General features: G+C 40.2%; 1 protein-coding gene across 4 annotated transcripts in view; it reads right to left on the minus strand.

Moving 5' to 3' along the window:
• FAM169A (family with sequence similarity 169 member A) overlaps positions 1-16931 on the minus strand; it is a 61350-nt gene extending 44419 nt beyond the window's left edge. The window contains exon 1 of one of the 4 annotated variants that reach the window (XM_089909023.1): positions 16627-16931. The gene's annotated coding sequence lies outside the window, so the exon portion shown is untranslated. Of the gene's footprint in view, positions 1-16105; positions 16263-16347; positions 16601-16626 lie in introns of those variants that run through there. The other 3 variants (XM_022594932.3, XM_089909022.1, XM_022594920.3) reach the window with 3 other exon arrangements.
• Positions 16932-17681: the final 750 nt, after the last annotated feature.

A 17681-nucleotide genomic window follows, 5' to 3' on the forward strand; every position in this document is an offset into this window, starting at 1 on the left:
TACCTCCCAACACAAAAGTCATTGTAAAAGGACACAAGGGAACTTTTCAGAATGATAGAAATGTTTACAACTACATTGTAGTGATGGCTGCACAACCCTATAAATTTACTAAAAAAAACCACGGAATTGTACAGCTGTAATCGGTAAATGTTACAGTATGTACAGTATCTCTCATGTATACAGCTGTTAAAAAAAAAAAAAGCCAGCACCTTAATGGGGAAAACTCTAAAGACTTTTTCACTAAAGTCAAGAAAAATAAGGACTTAACTAATAAATAACATTAGATAGGTGCTTGCTAATGCATTTAGACAAGAGAAAGCAATTAGAGGTATAACAATTGGGGATGTGCATGGCTTGGGGCGAGGGGAGACTATCTCAACCTCAATTCGCAAATAATAAATTTAATTGAAAAATCCAAAAGAATCAATGGAAAAATTATTCCAAACAATAAGAAAATGTAGTAAAATGGTAGGACATAAAATTACATAGAGAAATCAAGCCCTCATATATATAATAATAATCAGTAAGGAGAAATAATAAATGGAAAAAAATGAAGTGAAAATAGAAAAGACAACCCCATTAACAATGGCAAAGATAAAAATAGACTTAAATTTAACAATAAACAATATAAAACTTATATAAGGAAAACTATAAAACAGCATGCCTGAAGGAAGCAAAGTGAACAACAGGGAAGACAAACCACGTTCTTGGAAAGGAAGATTCTGCATCATTAAGGTAGCAGTTTCCTCTAAGATAATCTGTTAATTTAATGCAATCCTAATGAAAACATCTCCAGGATTATTGTTTCCTGAAGCAAGACAAGTTGATTATAAAGTGAATTTGAAAGAATAAATAAGAATAGCTAGAAAAATCCTAAAAAGGCAGAACAATGATTGGAGAAAAGTTCAAACCCTCTAAGATATTAAAGCATGTTATAAAACTTCTATGATACAAGCATATATAAAACTTCTATGCGATACAGGCATATAAATAGACCGACGGAGCAAGATAAATATACCCTAATGCCTATAGAAATTGCGTATATGATTACAGAGCTATTTCAATCAATGGGAGAAAGAAGCACTTTTTAATAGGTAGCATTGTTTCACTGGCCTTACAATATGTTTAAATGAGAAATTAATTTTGCCCATTTTTAACTTCTTATATCTGAAATCATATAGTATGCTCTCTATTGCATCAACTCTTTTCACTCAACATTATTTCTGTGAGAAACATAAGCGGTGCTGCATCTATCATTTAATTTGTTCCCTTTTATTGCTATGTAGTATTCCACAATACACATATACAGTTTATTTACCAATCTGCTGATGGGCATTTGGGCTGCCATGAGCATTGCTGCAGGAATACTTCGGTAAATATATGCACTCACTTCTGGTTTTTTTCCAAGGTATAAAATATTTAATAATGCTTTGTTGATTTATGTTTTTTTAAAATGCACTCCTCTGTGACAGGCCTGCATACCCAGACTTATCAATCTTACTAAAAGTAAGACAAGCAGATACTGTATGTAGTTTGATGTAATGCAACAAGAAAACTGGATCCAAATCTACCTATTAGACAAACATGTGAAACGATGTTTAAAGTATGCGGCCGGCCAAATTTAGAATAACTCAGTTTCTTCAATATATATACAGAATAGAGTTTAAAGAAAAAAGTGGAAACTAATGTAAATTAAAAGAAACTTAAGAGACATACTGATCAAATGCATTGTGGAGAGCATCCTGATTTGTGTATTCTTGAAAATTTCCATGAGAAAAAGTTAAAAAAAAAAACAACTTATGAGCTATGTCAACTACTGATCTACCAGTTCTTAAAGGAGGTACAAATAAAGCTGGTAAAGATTATCTTGTCTTAAAAGTTACCTGCTTTGTATTTACCCACAATAAAAATTGCAGAGCCGAACAGCTGTATCTGTCAAAAACCTCAATTTTAATTTTTAAAAAAACGTATAAATGGAAAGGCAGGAGAAAATAAATTGAAAAAATATAAGTTACTTTTCTCGAAGGTGACCTTCATCAAATCTATTTTAACAAAACAAAAGTATTAGTAGACAAGAAACTGAAAATCTAATGGAAATATGAGATAAACACAAAAAGGACAGGACAAACATATATTGTAACAGTTATACATAGTTAAACATATTTTCATGAATTTCGAAGATATGATAATGGGAGGAAGTTACTCTTTTACCGTAATCTGAAATCTTGGTGCTAAAAACTTTAAAACTTGATATACATATGATTGGGGCCCTGATTTGTATATATAAATTTATATACATACAAATATGTATTTTTTAATTACATTGATTTTTTAATTTTAAAAAATCAAAACCTAGAAATAGAACATATAAATTCAGCCCATCTGTTAGTAAATGTAAATGTCTAAATAAAAGGAGAAAGCAAGAAAAATTTGTGAACGATTTATGAAAGCAATACCACAGAACTTCCAGCCGACTTACAAAAAGAAGGAAAGAAAAGACTGAATTTCAAGACAGAACCATCAGGAGCTTATCTAAAAAAGATGTTATACTTAGAAAAGAATCATAAAATAAAACAGTAGCTCTGCATTGAAGGACGCTTATTTGTTAGTGTGGCAAATCTTTCTAACTCTATCAAAGTCAATATGCAAAAGCAAACTAAGGAAATACAACATTATGTTCTATAGTCAGATCTAACAATTGTAGTGAAGATTAAGATTTAGACAAAACTAAAAACATGAAACAAATGGTCAGTAATGGGTGAAAGAAGCATAATGAGGATGCTAGTTAAAAGAATGTTAGTAACTGTTTTTGCTCTTTTGTAGACAAGCTCCCAGCTTTGTAACCAAGTAAAACATTCAAAAACATTTAATATACTATAGAAGCTCAAAAAGTATTAATATAAAAGCATTCCTGGGACTTCCCTGGCGGTCCAGTGGGCTACCACTGCAGGAGGCGCAGGTTCAATCCCTGGTGGGGGGCGGGGGCAGGGGACTAAGATCCCGCATGCCGCGCCCCCCCAAAAAAGTATTCCTCTTAAACCAACTCAAAAGACTCTAGAATATTAGCTACCAAAACAAGGTATGAATGAAACATTTAAAATTTTCATTTGCTAAGAGTAATCATGATTTAAAGGATAAAATGTAAATTAATATTTGAAGATTGCTGCCAAAAACTTGGTCTACAAAGCATAGTTGATTACAATCACATAAAAATAATACAGTATTCTAGACAAAATGGACCCGCAAGGAAGAGACTGGCAGAATAGCAAGTTTATCGGGGATTTTTTTTTAATCTATTACTAAATTAACTTTCTTAGGGACTTCCCTGGTGGCAGAGTGGTTAAGAATCCGCCTGCCAATGCAGGGGACATGAGTTTGAGTCCTGGTCCAGGAAGATCCCACATGCCGCAGAGCAACTAAGCCCATGCGCCACAACTACTGAGCCTGTGCTCTAGAGCCTGCGAGCCACAACTGCTGAGCCCACGTGTCACAACTACTGAAGCCCGCGCACCTAGAGCCCATGCTCCGCAACAAGAGAATCCACAGCAGTGAGAAGCCCGCACATCACAAGGAAGAGTAGCCCCCACTCTCCACAAGAGAAAGCCCGCACGCAACAACAAAGACCCATTGCAGCCAAAAATAAAAATAAATAAATAATAAAAATTAAAAAAGAAGACGCTACTACAGATCAAAGGCAAGTATAACATGACTAAACTCAAGTGTAAAAAGAGAAAGTCATTATCCTTCATTCTTAAACCTTTTTAGATTGAGGTTTTTAAAAAGAAAAATAATCTCTTCTGGGCTAATTTTTATTATTAAAGGTTATATAGGGCTTCCCTGGTGGCGCAGTGGTTGGGAGTCTGCCTGCCAATACAGGGGACGCGGGTTCGAGCCCTGGTCTGGGAGGATCCCACATGCCGCGGAGCAACTAAGCCCGTGAACCACAACTGCTGAGCCTGTGCGTCTGGAGCCTGTGCTCCGCAACGGGAGAGGCCGCCACAGTGAGAGGCCCGCGCAACGCGATGAGGAGTGGCCCCCGCTCACCGCAACTGAAGAAAACCCTCGCACAGAAATGAAGACCCAACACATACAAAAATAATTAATTAATTTTAAAAAATTATATATACAAACACAAAATGAAACAATCCTATTTTCCTGAAATCCAATCATTTAAATACTCTGAAATTTACATAAATTTAGAGCGTTACTGGAGGGAAAAAACTTCACTTAATTAGAGGTTGTGATTTTTAACAACTAACTTTTATTAAGTGCCAGAATGTGTCAGAACTGTGCTAAAAGAATGCCATTCACTCTCATTCAAGCCTTGTAGCAAAGATATGTGGTGGACCCGACTAATATTCTTATTTTATAGAAAAGTAAACCACCTTGGAGAGGCTAATCATTTCCCCAAAGTCACATGGAGAGCGGGCGGCAAACATGAGATCCAGCCCATCCTACAGACAGAGTTAAATACTGGGTACTGCATCACATTCAAGGCCCTTTAAGAGCACGTTTTATAGTGAAAAACTTTAGACTTGGAGCACTAGAAATCTGGCAATTTCCAGATACATCTGACTTGATTTTAATATTGTTGATCTAAAGGACTTTTTTTTAATCTTTGTTTTGAGATTTGGAAGCATAACTAAACAAACCCTTAAATCCATCATTTTTGTGGCAGCAAAGCTAGTTTAAAATGAATGTATTTCTTCTTCACCATAGAAGGAATTATTTCACTCTTTTCTCTCTCATCTCACCTCCAGGGCATCTCCCAACAAACATAAAAGTTGTGATTTCTGGGGTTTCCCTGGTGGCGCAGTGGTTAAGAATTCACCTGCCAATGCAGGGGACACGGGTTCAAGCCCCGGTCCGGGAAGATCCCACATGCCGCGGAGCAACTAAGCCTGTGCGCCACTACTACTGAGCCTGCGCTCTAGAGCCTGCGAGCCACAACTACTGAGCCCGCGCACCTAGAGCCCGTGCTCCGCAACAAGAGAAGCCACCACAATGAGAAGCCCGCACACCGCAATGAAGAGTAGCCCCTGCTCACCACAACTAGAGAGAGCCCGTGTGCAGCAGCAAAGACCCAATGCAGCCAAAAGTAAGTAAATAAAATAAATAAATTTATTATTTTTTAAAGTTGTGATTTCTGAATATAGTTTTAAAACAACTACAGGGCTTCCCTGGTGGCGCAGTGGTTGAGAGTCCACCTGCCGAAGCAGGAGACACGGGTTCGTGCCCCGATCCGGGAAGATCCCACATGCCGCGGAGCGGCTGGGCCCGTGAGCCATGGCCGCTGAGCCTGCGCGTCCGGAGCCTGTGCTCCGCAACGCGAGAGGCCACAACAGTGAGAGGCCCGCGTACTGCAAAAAAAAAACAAACCAAAAAACAACTACAGCATCAGTTTTTAATATGAAAAAAATTAGAAAATGTTTCCCCAATTCCAAAAGCCCAGACACACACCTCTTCTAAAATATTTTTGTGTTTTCAAATCTGTCCTTAAATCTGTTACGTTTATTACTGGTCATTCTCAGTGCTAAATTTTATTGGCTGAACAATCACCAATTAATATTTAAAGAAGATGAAAGAACTAGCAATTATTATAAATCGGTAATAGCAGGTAACATTTACTGAGAAATGACCACACACCAGACTTTAAAGGGACTGTGGCATGTAATACGTAATGAGGCACCTCTATCAGCCCCATTCCGTAAAGAAATGGAGCTTTAGAGATTAAGATTTGATCAACGTCATACCACTAATGGAGCTAGAAGAATACGAATCCAGACAATCAAATATACATTCCAATATAATTATTTGTACTCAATATGCAAAATCAAATATCATAGTCTTTGTCATGGTTATAAGAAATTTCCTTTTGCAAAATATCACAATAATTACCTTGTTATTAAATATTCTATTCACATATTACACCAGAAAAAGTATTCGCATTGGAATCCTGTGACCTTGATTCCCGGGTCAGCTGTGCTAACCAGCTCTGTGATCCTAGGCGAGTTACTGACCGTCTTTAGGCTTCTGTATTCTCATTGGTAATGTGATGCAACTGGACAGGATAATCCTAAGGACCTTTCACCTCTAAATGTTTATAACTGTTTATTTAAAACAATAGCGGTTACTTAAGACTGTGTAAACTACTAGCCTTAAGCTGGTTCCGCTAGTTCAGGGAGGCAAGAGAAGGGTAATAAGGTTCTGGAGAGAAACATAGGTTGCTGTGAAAAAAATCAGTCACTTCTCTCTCTTTTTTGTTGTTTTTAAGCTTCTGTTCTATGTTACATAACTGTAAAGCTGTCAGATCAAATTCTGTCAAGTACTTTATGCTCTGCCCATGAGATGAACCAAAAGGCCTAACTAGATTCTACATGAATGAGAAAGATTAATGTCGCCTTAAGCGAACTAACTCATCAAAAAATTTACGCAGAATGGACAATGAAGTGTAAAAAGTGTCCAAATTAATTTATAAATTAAGCAAATGGCATGCTCATTAATCCTGGATAACCTGTAAAAAAAAATTAATGCTCACACCTCTTACGTAAGAACTCTAAGATGCCCACCAGCTATTTTACACCCATCTTTTAATAATTTCATCCTTTTTTTCCTGAAAAATTATCTATTTGCAAGAATGAATGCTCTTAACAAGAAAGAAAATATAAGAGTTAAAAACCGTGCTCCTATTATTGTGATTTTTTTCCCTATTTAAGGTTAATTACTGGATATCAACTATACTCTTAAAACAGGGAAATATATGTTTTAACTTTAGTTCCTAAATAATTTCAAGATTCTTATAGATCATTGCTATTATCTGGGGGCTTTAGGAGGAGGAGAAGATCAAAAAAATTACGGAAATTTTAGAGCTGAAAGAGTTCTTCGAGAAAAAACAATTATCTCAACCAATCCAAGGCATGATCCTACCTCTCCTCATTGTTCCCCCAACACCGAAAAGAGCTTAGGTGTCCCAGCAACATAATCCGCAAAGCTCTCAACCTTTTACACAAAAGGCCTGTTTCTGGACCTTATTATGATTCTCCTCTTGATTCTTGTCTCTTTCTAACATCATAACCTTCCCTAACGAACCTAACCCATGTACTACATCAGCTCAACTGAACTCTCTCCTACTCACCTTTTATCCTTCCATCCCTCCTACCCACACAAGGCCCTAGTTCCTAGGTTAATCCTTCTCTGCTCTTAGAGCTGAGTTTTTAAGTATGACAAAAATGAAACCACTGAACAGACTGCTACAACTATCAGCTCTCAGGTGGGCTCAACACTGCCCGGAAATCCTTTTCTATCTTTTGAGAGAGGAAAAAGATTTGATTACATATAGGTAAAGACTACCTACAAGTTTATGGGTAATGGGGCAGGAAGTTAAATGCGGTTCATACCTGTTACCTCTTTTTATTTCAAGTAGAAAACAAAATCATCTTTTGAAATAATCATCACTGAGCCAACAGTGGACTACACACCTGGTTCTATCTGAAACATTTCAGATGTATCCCTGATAAGAGTTTTTATCCCAAACCCATGAAGCGGATAATGTATCTCATTTGTCAGATGAGGAAATTAAAACACATAGCAGCAGAGTAACTTGTTCAAGGCACACTATAGTAAGTGGCAAAGCCAGAATTTGAACCCAGGCAGTCTAGCTGTGAGGCCTATCCTTTTAGTTACCACGCTATGTCTGAAAGCACAGTGCCTTAGGACCCTAAGATGGTATAAGATTGCTTATACGTATCAAGAGAAATCTTAACAGTTTAAGGTTTAACTCCTCTCCATATCCAGAAAAATGGTCCTAGATCTAAGAAAACATTTAAAGATGAAGGTACTGGGTACCTGGTGTATTTTAGGGCTTACAAAAGCAAATCCAGTCATATGTCATAGAATTTTGTACACGTGAAAGGTGGAATATGTAGAATACTAGTTAAGGGAGTGTGTTCTTGAGCCAAACTGCCAGGATTACTAGCTGTGTGACCACAGGCAAATTACTTGAACAGATAGAGAAAAAGAAACTCTGAGGAAGGAATAAATTGCAAGGGTAAAACTAATAACTTTGAATACATATTAGAATTTTTACATCTAAAAACAAAAAATTCAGAGGCAAACATTATATAACCAATAGGACCCACAAGAGTTCGGTTGCTTAATACAAATACAATGGTTTTTAAACTAAGATGCAAATAAACAAGCAAGTGGCATGGCCAATTCATAAAACAGGACAAACACCAAAAATGCTCAACTCTTAATTTCTTTTTAAAAAGCCTATTGCATGTACTTTTAAAACTAATTTATGAAAAATATTGGTATATACTTACATGTTTATACAGAAGATGATGTGGAAGGGCATACATTATATTGTTATTGTTAACAGTAGTTATATTCTTGATGAAGGGGAAGGAGAGACCCAAGGGAAGAGACATGCGGGGAAGAAAGGAGATTCCATATAGAGCCTCTTCCTCAACCGTTTTTGTAGTGCAGTCTCTCTTGGATGCATCCGATTGACAAAATTTAGGTTACATGCCTGCATCCAACCTCCAAGGGAGACAGAATTTGATATGGGGGTTCTACCTTGGAGAGGCAAAACAGGGCTCACAGGGCTGAAATGAGACTCCTAAGCAAAATGAGTCAGAACACAAATACTAAATGACCACACCCAGGAATGGATGCTAAATCCTTTTCTAACTACATATACACTTGCAGCAAGATACAGAGAGCTACTTACACTCCTCAGATACATATGCAAAAGCCTAACAATAAATTAATAGGTGATATTTCCACTACTGGGCATATACCCTGAGAAAACCATAATTCAAAAAGGGTCATGTACCACAACGTTCACTGCGGCTCTACAATAACCAGGACATGGAAGCAACCTAAGTGTCCATTGACATATGAATGGATAAAAAGATGGGGCACGTATATACAATGGAACATTACTCAGCCATAAAAAGAAACAAAATTGAGTCATTTGTAATGAGGTGGATGGACCTAGAGAGTGTCATACAGAATGAAGTCAGAAAGAGAAAAATAAATACCGTATGCTAACACATAATATGGAATCTAAAAAAAAAAAAAAGGTTCTGAAGAACCTAGGGGCAGGACAGGAATAAAGACGCAGACGTAGAGAATGGACTTGAGGACACAGGGAGGGGGAAGGGTAAACTGGGACAAAGTGAGAGAGTGGCATGGACTTATATACACTACCAAATGTAAAATATCGATAGCTAGTGGGAAGCAGCCGCATAGCATAGGGAGATCAGCTCGGTGCTTTGTGACCACCCAGAGGGGTGGGATAGGGAGGGTGGAAGGGAGATGCAAGAGGGAGGAGATATGGGGATATATGTATAGCTGATTCACTTGGTCATAACACAGAAACTAACACACCATTGTAAAGCAATTATACTCCAATAAAGATGTTAAAAAAAATTTTTTTAAGTTATACAAAATTTTTTTAAAATGTGCTTATAACTGAAGCTTCTACTTGACTGACTACATATAGTACTACAGAATACACGTGCCTCTAGAACATGTCAGCTACTCTAGCCCTTCATGACCCAGCTTACCGAACACTGCTTATCTCACATGAGCAGTGGTCTACAAACATCAGGAAGGGCAAAATAAGAACTACTTAAATGAATACACCATAAAGTTTTGTCCTTCATTTCAACATTAGACAATCTATTTTTTTTTTTAACCTGGTTTCTTTACCACGTAACAGGTCTGATTTTATAGTGCTTAAAGTTAACAGGGGTTTGGTAGAAAACCTCAAGGACACAGGAAATTTTTAAAAACAGGAGTCCAAACAACATGCATATTGTTGTAGATATCTTTAACATAAAATATCACAGGTTTGTCTCATTTAGAACCACGAGGATGGATATTTTCATTTTAAAGGAAATACTCAGAACAAAAAGCAAAAACAAAACAAAACTTGGTGCTTAATTTTGGCATATGATTTATGAAATATTCTGCTGAGTCACAATCACCACCACCAAAACCACCCCACCCCATCCCCTAGTATTTTCACTGCACAACAAATAAATGTAACCAAGGGCTGCTGCTATCTGCAGAGTATCACCCCAACTTGGAAAACCAGCAGCCTCCAACCCACAGGCTAACCACTCCGCTCTCCTTTCCAGGCTTCTCCAACTCTGCACGTAAGACTCATGGCCCCATACACCTGCTCTTGCAATCCTCGTGCAAACTCAGGTGTGTATGCTTACCCAGGTCAAGTGAAATTGTTTTCTTACCTTTCACTGGCAGCAGTCCCAGGGAAAAAAAGAGATAGTAGTAGCCTTCCTCTCTGGCTTCAATACATATTTACTACATAAATGAATGACTGAACAAAGGTTTGTATAAATAAACCACACACTGGTGCTAGGAGCAAGAGCTGCCACAGATGAAACACGTGAAGTTCTGCTGCCAAAGGAAGAGCAATAGATAGTCTCTCAACAGGCAGAGATAGAAGTGAAGACCCTCTAGTAAAGCAACTATACTCCAATAAAAATTAATTAAAAAAAAAAAGAAAAGAAGAAAGGAAGACCCTCTAAGAAGATGGGAATGCTAAATGGAAGCCAGAAAGCATGCTGAGAATGGCAAGTAGTTGGATTCACCAACAGAGTTAAGGTATATAAAAAGAAGTAGTGGTAGGTACACTAGGAAAATAAATTGATAGAACATAACAGGCCAAGAATACCAGACTAAAGAGTTTGGACTTTATTTGGCACACAGAAGGAGGCAATTTAAAGATCCTGAGCAGAAAAGAGACATCCAAGGCTATGCTTGAAGACAGTTTATCTAGCAGCTGTGTGTAGGATGGATTAATAGGTAGAAATGAAGGCAGACAAGTTGAGAAACTCATGAGTTTCTCATAAGTTCCTTGTGCATACTTCTTTTAACATACTTATCACATGAGAGTGTGATTTACTTTTCTTCGTCTATTCTACCAGGCTCAGAACTCCAGAGAAGCATAATCCATTTTTCCAAACATATAAAAAGTAGGGATGAATCAAATGATCTCTGATGTCCTTTCTAACTAGTAACTTAGGTGTCTATGTTCAATTACTTAGAGAACGAAGATAGGAAATAATTTACAAAGGGGTGGTATCATCAAATTCATTTATAACCACTTTTTATAATTCAAAATGTTTTCTGATGATGGAAGATCATTCATTGCTTGCTTACCTTGCACGAGGCATTATGTTCAATACTCTACACATATTATATCACTTATTCCTCAAAATGACCCTATAAGGCAGGTATTCATACATTCTTCCAACGAGCCTCAGGTGTGAAAAGGCTAAGTAAGTTGCCCAAGTTCACACAGCTAGTAAGCGGCAGAGTCAGTCTCTAAACCTAGGCAATCTCTCTCCAGAACCTGGATTTAACCAGGTTCCCAGGTCAAGACAAAAGGTCAGTATAACCCATAATGTATCTAATCATACAATTATCATAGAATATATCAAGCATATTGTTTAGTCACTCTTTAAGTGTTAGATTTTTTTAAAATCTTGCAGTATCCTCTCTTCAGACTTTAGATACTTGAAAAATTTGAAGAGTCAATACACAGATGAAAACTTAAGACTTTTTCAACATATCTCTAAAGAGTAAAAGAAATGGGCCTTCCCAACAATAAATTCTACCCACAAATGTATCACGCCGCATGAAAACACAGACCAATCAATTAGCTGATCAGAGTCCTGTTAGTGACAGCTGATACATTCCAACTCTGGTTGGAGTAACATCTCTCTGCCCTGTCGTAAATAAAGAACATCCGTGCGCCAGTTCTAGAAAGGAGAGCCAGGAGCTTCTAGACTTCAGTTGAGTGGTTATTTGTGTATGAAATTGTAAAATCATATGAACCATTTTATAAAATAGAACTATGCTTTTTGTTGTTGTTGTCGCCATTCTGAGAAGCTACTCAGATACAAAAAGTATTCTCCAAACAAAATTTACTCAGAATCACTTCCATTTTTTTCACTGTTTAGAAAAATTTATCAAGAAATCTCCTCAGCCTTGAAATTAATTTCAAGGACTTTTAGATATGCATTAACTTACAAAGCTAAATATCAAGACTTCTAACATGTGGTTGTTGTTTGCTAAATATAGCTCTATTTTCCACTCATATGATTAATTAATAGAAAACAGATTCTTAGTCTGGGATCCACAAAAGCTATAAAGGGGACTACATGAATTACTTTCAATTTTTCAAAAAACAGGTATTTCCCCTACATAATACACAAAATAGTGAAAACCAAAGATTTTCTTGGTTTTAACTAGAATTCTACCAACTCAACTCATTTTGGTTATACTTTATCTCAGGTAAAGCAAAAGCTCTGACAAGTGGTAGAGAAATCACAATTTTAAAAAAGAAAAAGTAAATCAGTGCTTTGAAATGTACCTCAAAAAAGTGCTGTACGTGGCGCGATGTGGGGAGAAGATAATAAAAGAGAGAAAAAGATTAGAAACACTGAACTAGATACCAAAAAAAACAAAAACAAAAAACGATCCTAATCTCATAGATGATAACATTAGTTGTAGCTCACCTTTAGGAACATTATCACATTTACCTCTGCCAACATTTTGAGATAAGCTCTAACTACTCTTTTATAAAGCCAGGGTTCAAACTTATGTCTATTTGGTTTAAATTGTGGAATTATACTGCCTCTGAATTTAAGAATCAGAATAACTTCATCTGATATATCAGGGGCTGGCTGATCTAAACCTGAAAGCATTGTTAATACGTATAAGACTTTAGAGGGACTTCCCTGGTGGTCCAGCAGTTACGGCTCCGTGCTTCCACTGCAGGGGGCTCAGGATTGATCCCTGGTGGGGGAACTAAGATTCCACATGCCTTGCCATGTGGCCAAAAGGTAAAAAAAAAAAAAAAAAGACTTCAGACTAAAAAGTTCCTTATCAGTACAGTTTATTACTTTATCAATCATTGTACAACAGTCAAGCTCATTGACTTTTTCTCCACGGCTATTCATTCTTAAATTGGCTTCTCCCCTTATCGCTATACTTATATTACTTTTCTTAAGGCCTCCAATAACCTCTCAATTCCCAAATTCAAGGGATTATTTTCATTCTCACCCCTCTTGTCCTTATGACAGACCAGACCCAACTGACTATTTTGTGCCACTTAAAAGTTTCCCTCCTTCCCTGGACAACACTCTCTCTCAATTCTATTTTTTAGCTTCTTTCCCTCAGTTTCTTTCAGCAACTGAACCCTCTCCTCTACACAATCCATAAATGCAGGGGTCCCCCAACATGCAGTCTGGCACTTTTTTTTTTTCTTTCTTTTTGCGGTACACAGGCCTCTCACTGCTGTGGCCTCTCCCGTTGCGGAGCACAGGCTCCGGACGTGCAGGCTCAGCAGCCATGGCTCACGGGCCCAGGTGCTCCGCGGCATGTGGGATCTTCCCGGACCGGGGCACGAACCCGTGTCCCCTGCATCGGCAGGCGGACTCTCAACCACTGCGCCACCAGGGAAGCCCCGGCACTTTCTTAAAGAATACAATTTACTAAGTTGATTTGTTCCCTATACATATTTGCAAAAATCTTTTCTGCATTTAGATTTTAAGGAATTTTTAACATTTTAATCCACAATACTTCACTAAACTATAAACACCATGAGGGTGGGGTCTATTTGGTTTTGTGGTCCATAACATAAGACACTCAGTGTTTGCTGAATACATGAAAGCTCCCTTCGGTGTAACCTAGAACTAACATCTCATTGGAGCAGTTGGTAACTAAAATCATGCTTTTTTTTTTTTAAAGTATGTGCTAAGTCACAAACTTTCTGGCCCAAAAAATAGGTTGGACTAGATGAGTAGATCCCTCCTACAGAGTAGATAAACCTTAAGGTTTCATATACCAGCTCTAAAATTCAATGAGTCTAACAATTATCAGCTGTTCCCAGATTATCTTTAAATCATCACACCTCTTCCTTAATAAATACAACCTTGAGTAATTTTGTCGTTGTTGTACTAAAGAATTGTGAAATACCCCTACTACCGATGAAGCATGCCAAATTTAGTACTTTAATTTCAGGGTTAAACATACAAAGGATCAGAAGCCTAAAGGTGTGTGAAAAGAAAATCACTGTAAACACAATAATCGTGCAATTCTTTTTTTCAATTTAGAATCATAAAATCTTAGAAATGGGAATAAACACGAAAGTTTTGTTTAACTTCCTACTCAACCAACGATCCTTTCTACAGAATCCATGATATTTTTTGAAAACCTGCCCGAATACTCAATCCTTTTGTATTCTAATTAACTCTAAAAAGTAAATCTTAGGCATATGACTGAACCTAACACACACAGAAGGCTTAAAAAAGGTTAGTTAGGTAGGAGATAAGTAGAAAAATGTTAGGTTTTTCTTTCTCTTTTCAATTTCTCAACCATTGGTATAATGATCTCAAAATCTCAAGCCACATTAAAGATAAAAAAAGCACACCAAGATCACTTCCAAACTCAGGTTAATTAAATTCAATAGTACCAGTTCAGTACTGACACATGTATTAAGAGAATCAGTGTAAAGATATAGGGATTGTGTTTGACTATGTGCTGAACTTGCCGGCGAGAACAATCTCAATCCCTTGGGACCTAGCACAGGTCCAGTCAGGGCACAGGCAATCCTTAGCAGGCAATCTTTACTTCCTTAAGTTCTCTGAAACAAGACATCTCTCAGCTCATCTCTTGATGTCCAAGGTCCCTTTCACCTCCATAATTCTTCCCACAGAACATGTCATTAAGGAGTGTCATGACACTTCTGCTAGGGATGGTACATGATATGGAATCATGTGTTTGCAGAGATACTAAGTGAGAGAGTCTTCAACTAATCAGAAAAAAAGTTCAGAGTAATTTAATAAAGAGGATGACTCTCAAAAGCATCTGACTATAAAATATTTTGTTTTCTCCAAATCAAAGTTAAGCCTTTCGTTTGACGTATATTGTATCTTTATTAGAGAAATGATACCAGTTGTAATGATTCGAATATTATTTCAAAGGTCAGTCTCATTTGGAACTTGTTAGAACCTAAAATCCACAGGTAAAGCATCTTAGGTTATAATCACTCAAGCAGCAGACCGATGTTGCTACTCATACGAGCTAAGTTCCCTAAGCCAATCCTCATCATAAATTCAAAGAGAGGAGTTCACTGTGACAGCTACAAGCTTTCCATGAAAGGCTGTGATACTTCACCTTTATTTGTACTGGAAGTCTTATCACAAATGGACTTTTCGCAGGTTCCTCTCACCACCACATTCCCTGGGCTCCCCCCACCAGAAAAAACAAACAACAACAAACAAGCAAAGGTTTTTAAAAACCAAAAGCTTAGTCTCATCCACATACCAAAAACTTAATCTTGTCCATGTTAGTCACTAAAACTCGTTCCTCTTGAAGGAGAAAAGCAAAATACAGTTTGCAAAAATAACCTACACATCTTTTGTACATACACACATAAATGCAAGCAGACGATACAAGGCACATCAAACCCCGATCCATTTTAGTGAATTCCCTCCAGGGCCCAAATGTGTGTATTATGCAACTGCCACCATTCCAGACTTTAATCCCTGTCTGTGATGCAGTGATAAAATACAGATGACCGGAATATAATCTACTGGGTACGTACGTATATTTGCGAGGAGACAAGTTGAAACAAGAATTACCAAATTCTCTGGAACCGTGAAAATGACGGAAGGTGTAACAGTTCTAAATCACAACTTTTCCTTTGGGTAGTCTTTTAGCAACCTGTCCCTACCCCCCTCAAAATCCTCACACGAGAGCGTTTTCATTGAGGTTTTGAAACGATATCCCAAAAGAGGAAGGGGTAGTGGTTATTTTAGAATCTACTCCAGGCAAGACACTCATACCACTTTCCAAAAGCTGAAAAGCCAGTGAGATACTTCACCCCCTCTCCCAAAGGGCGATAATGGGAGTAAATGTAATCCAGATCCCTGAGCCATAAACAAACCAAAGCTTCACCCACTGATTTCCTAGGGCACAGGCCTCGAAAAATTGCATAATGGACAGCTAAGAATTAGAACAAAATTGTAATGACCTACATTCTAGAACGGAATCTATACAATACCTATTCCAAAAGTGGTTAAAGGTAAGAGCAGCGGTCAGAGCATCCGTGGCTGAACCCGAGTCCAAACGCTTCCGCCCCACCAGCCACCAGGTCCGCTTCCCCCACGCCGAAGCGACCGACCGGGCGGACAGGCTCCAGGTGGGAGAGGTGGGAGGGGAGGGGAGGGGAGTAGAGGGGGCACAGCAAGCAGCAGCTGGGGAACGGGCCGCGGCGAGCGGAGGAAGGAGGAGGCATTCCCTCACACAAAATGGTGGCGCTGGCGCGGAGGCCGGTGCACCTGGGGCGTGCCACACGCCCCTCGGGGAAGAAGGCCAGTTGCCCGCAGCTGGACGGGCGCCCCGGGCCCGGGTGGCCGGCGTGGGCCTGCGTCGCGCCCGAGTCCTCGGGGCAGCCCGCAGCTCTTGGTCCGCGTCACCGCCCGCGCACGGGGGTGCGGGGCCGGGGCCGGCGGGGCGCGAGGCCGGACCGGGCAGCCTCGGCCTGGGCCCGCGGCCCCCGCCCGGGACGGGCCGCGCACTCACCTCCGACGCGCCGCCGGAGCCCGGGAAAGGAGGCGGAGCCGCGGGAATGAATGAAGCCGGCGGCGGCTCGCTGGCGACCCCCAGCCGGGCCCGGGCCGCGCCGCTCGCGGCTGCGGGGGCCGGTACAGCCGCCTGCCCCTCGCCCGGGACGCCCGGCTCCTGGTCGGCGGGTCGGCCGCAGCCCACCGTGCCCTCCGCCAGCGTGACGCACTCGCGCCGCAGCGCCTCCAGCCTTTGCAGCCGCGCGGCGCCCGCGCCCACCGCGAATCCCCCCGCCCGCCCGCGCCGCGCGGCCCCTCCTCAACGTCCGGGACGCCGCCCTGCCTCCCGCCGGGCTCGCTGGTTAGGCGGGCGCCGGGCAGGTGCGGGCTTGGCCGGCCGGAGGGCGCCACGCGGCCGCCGCCCCGCCACCCGCGCCCCCTCTCCCCGCTCCCGCCGCCGTCGCTAGTCAGAGCGCGACGCCCCAGCTCAGGCAATGGCCGGGTATTAAAGAGTGACCTTGGCTTAGGTATAAAAATAGGTGCGGGTAAGCTGCGGGGACCACGACGCTGAATTTGCGTATTCCTTTAATGTCAACATTCGCAGGATCCCGTTTGCACGCCCCCAAGGAGTTCTCCTCTAGCGAGGGGCGGGACCTCCGGGAATTTATCCAGGGTGGGCGAGGCCTGCTGGCCTCGGACAGGGATGCGGAGGGTGCGGAAGAGGTCCACAGGCCCCCTCCGGCCACCTCCCTCCGAAACCCACTGCCACACTGGAGGATGGAAGGCGAAAGGAAGTCGAGAGGCCTCTTCACAATTTGGACAAGCCCAAGTGCCCAGACTTCCATCTTGAGATTACAAGGAACCACCAGATTCCTGCGTTGAGCCTTTCTCTTTCAGAAACTAGCACACGCAAAACTATCCCTAACCCAGAAGGACCGCGCTCCACCCTCCTTCGCTTCCTCTTCCAATTCATTTCCCTTGCCTTAGCGCCCAGGGCCCTTTTGCTAATTACACTCCCAGGAGAGAAAGATAAACTCTCAAGTATTTAAAGCATGGTAGATTTCTTTAAAGTAA

This window comes from Delphinapterus leucas, chromosome 3, assembly GCF_059928025.1.
Source record: "Delphinapterus leucas isolate spDelLeu-1000000601 "Yukka" chromosome 3, BTC_Dleu_Yukka2, whole genome shotgun sequence".
NCBI classification, from domain to species: domain Eukaryota; kingdom Metazoa; phylum Chordata; class Mammalia; order Artiodactyla; family Monodontidae; genus Delphinapterus; species Delphinapterus leucas.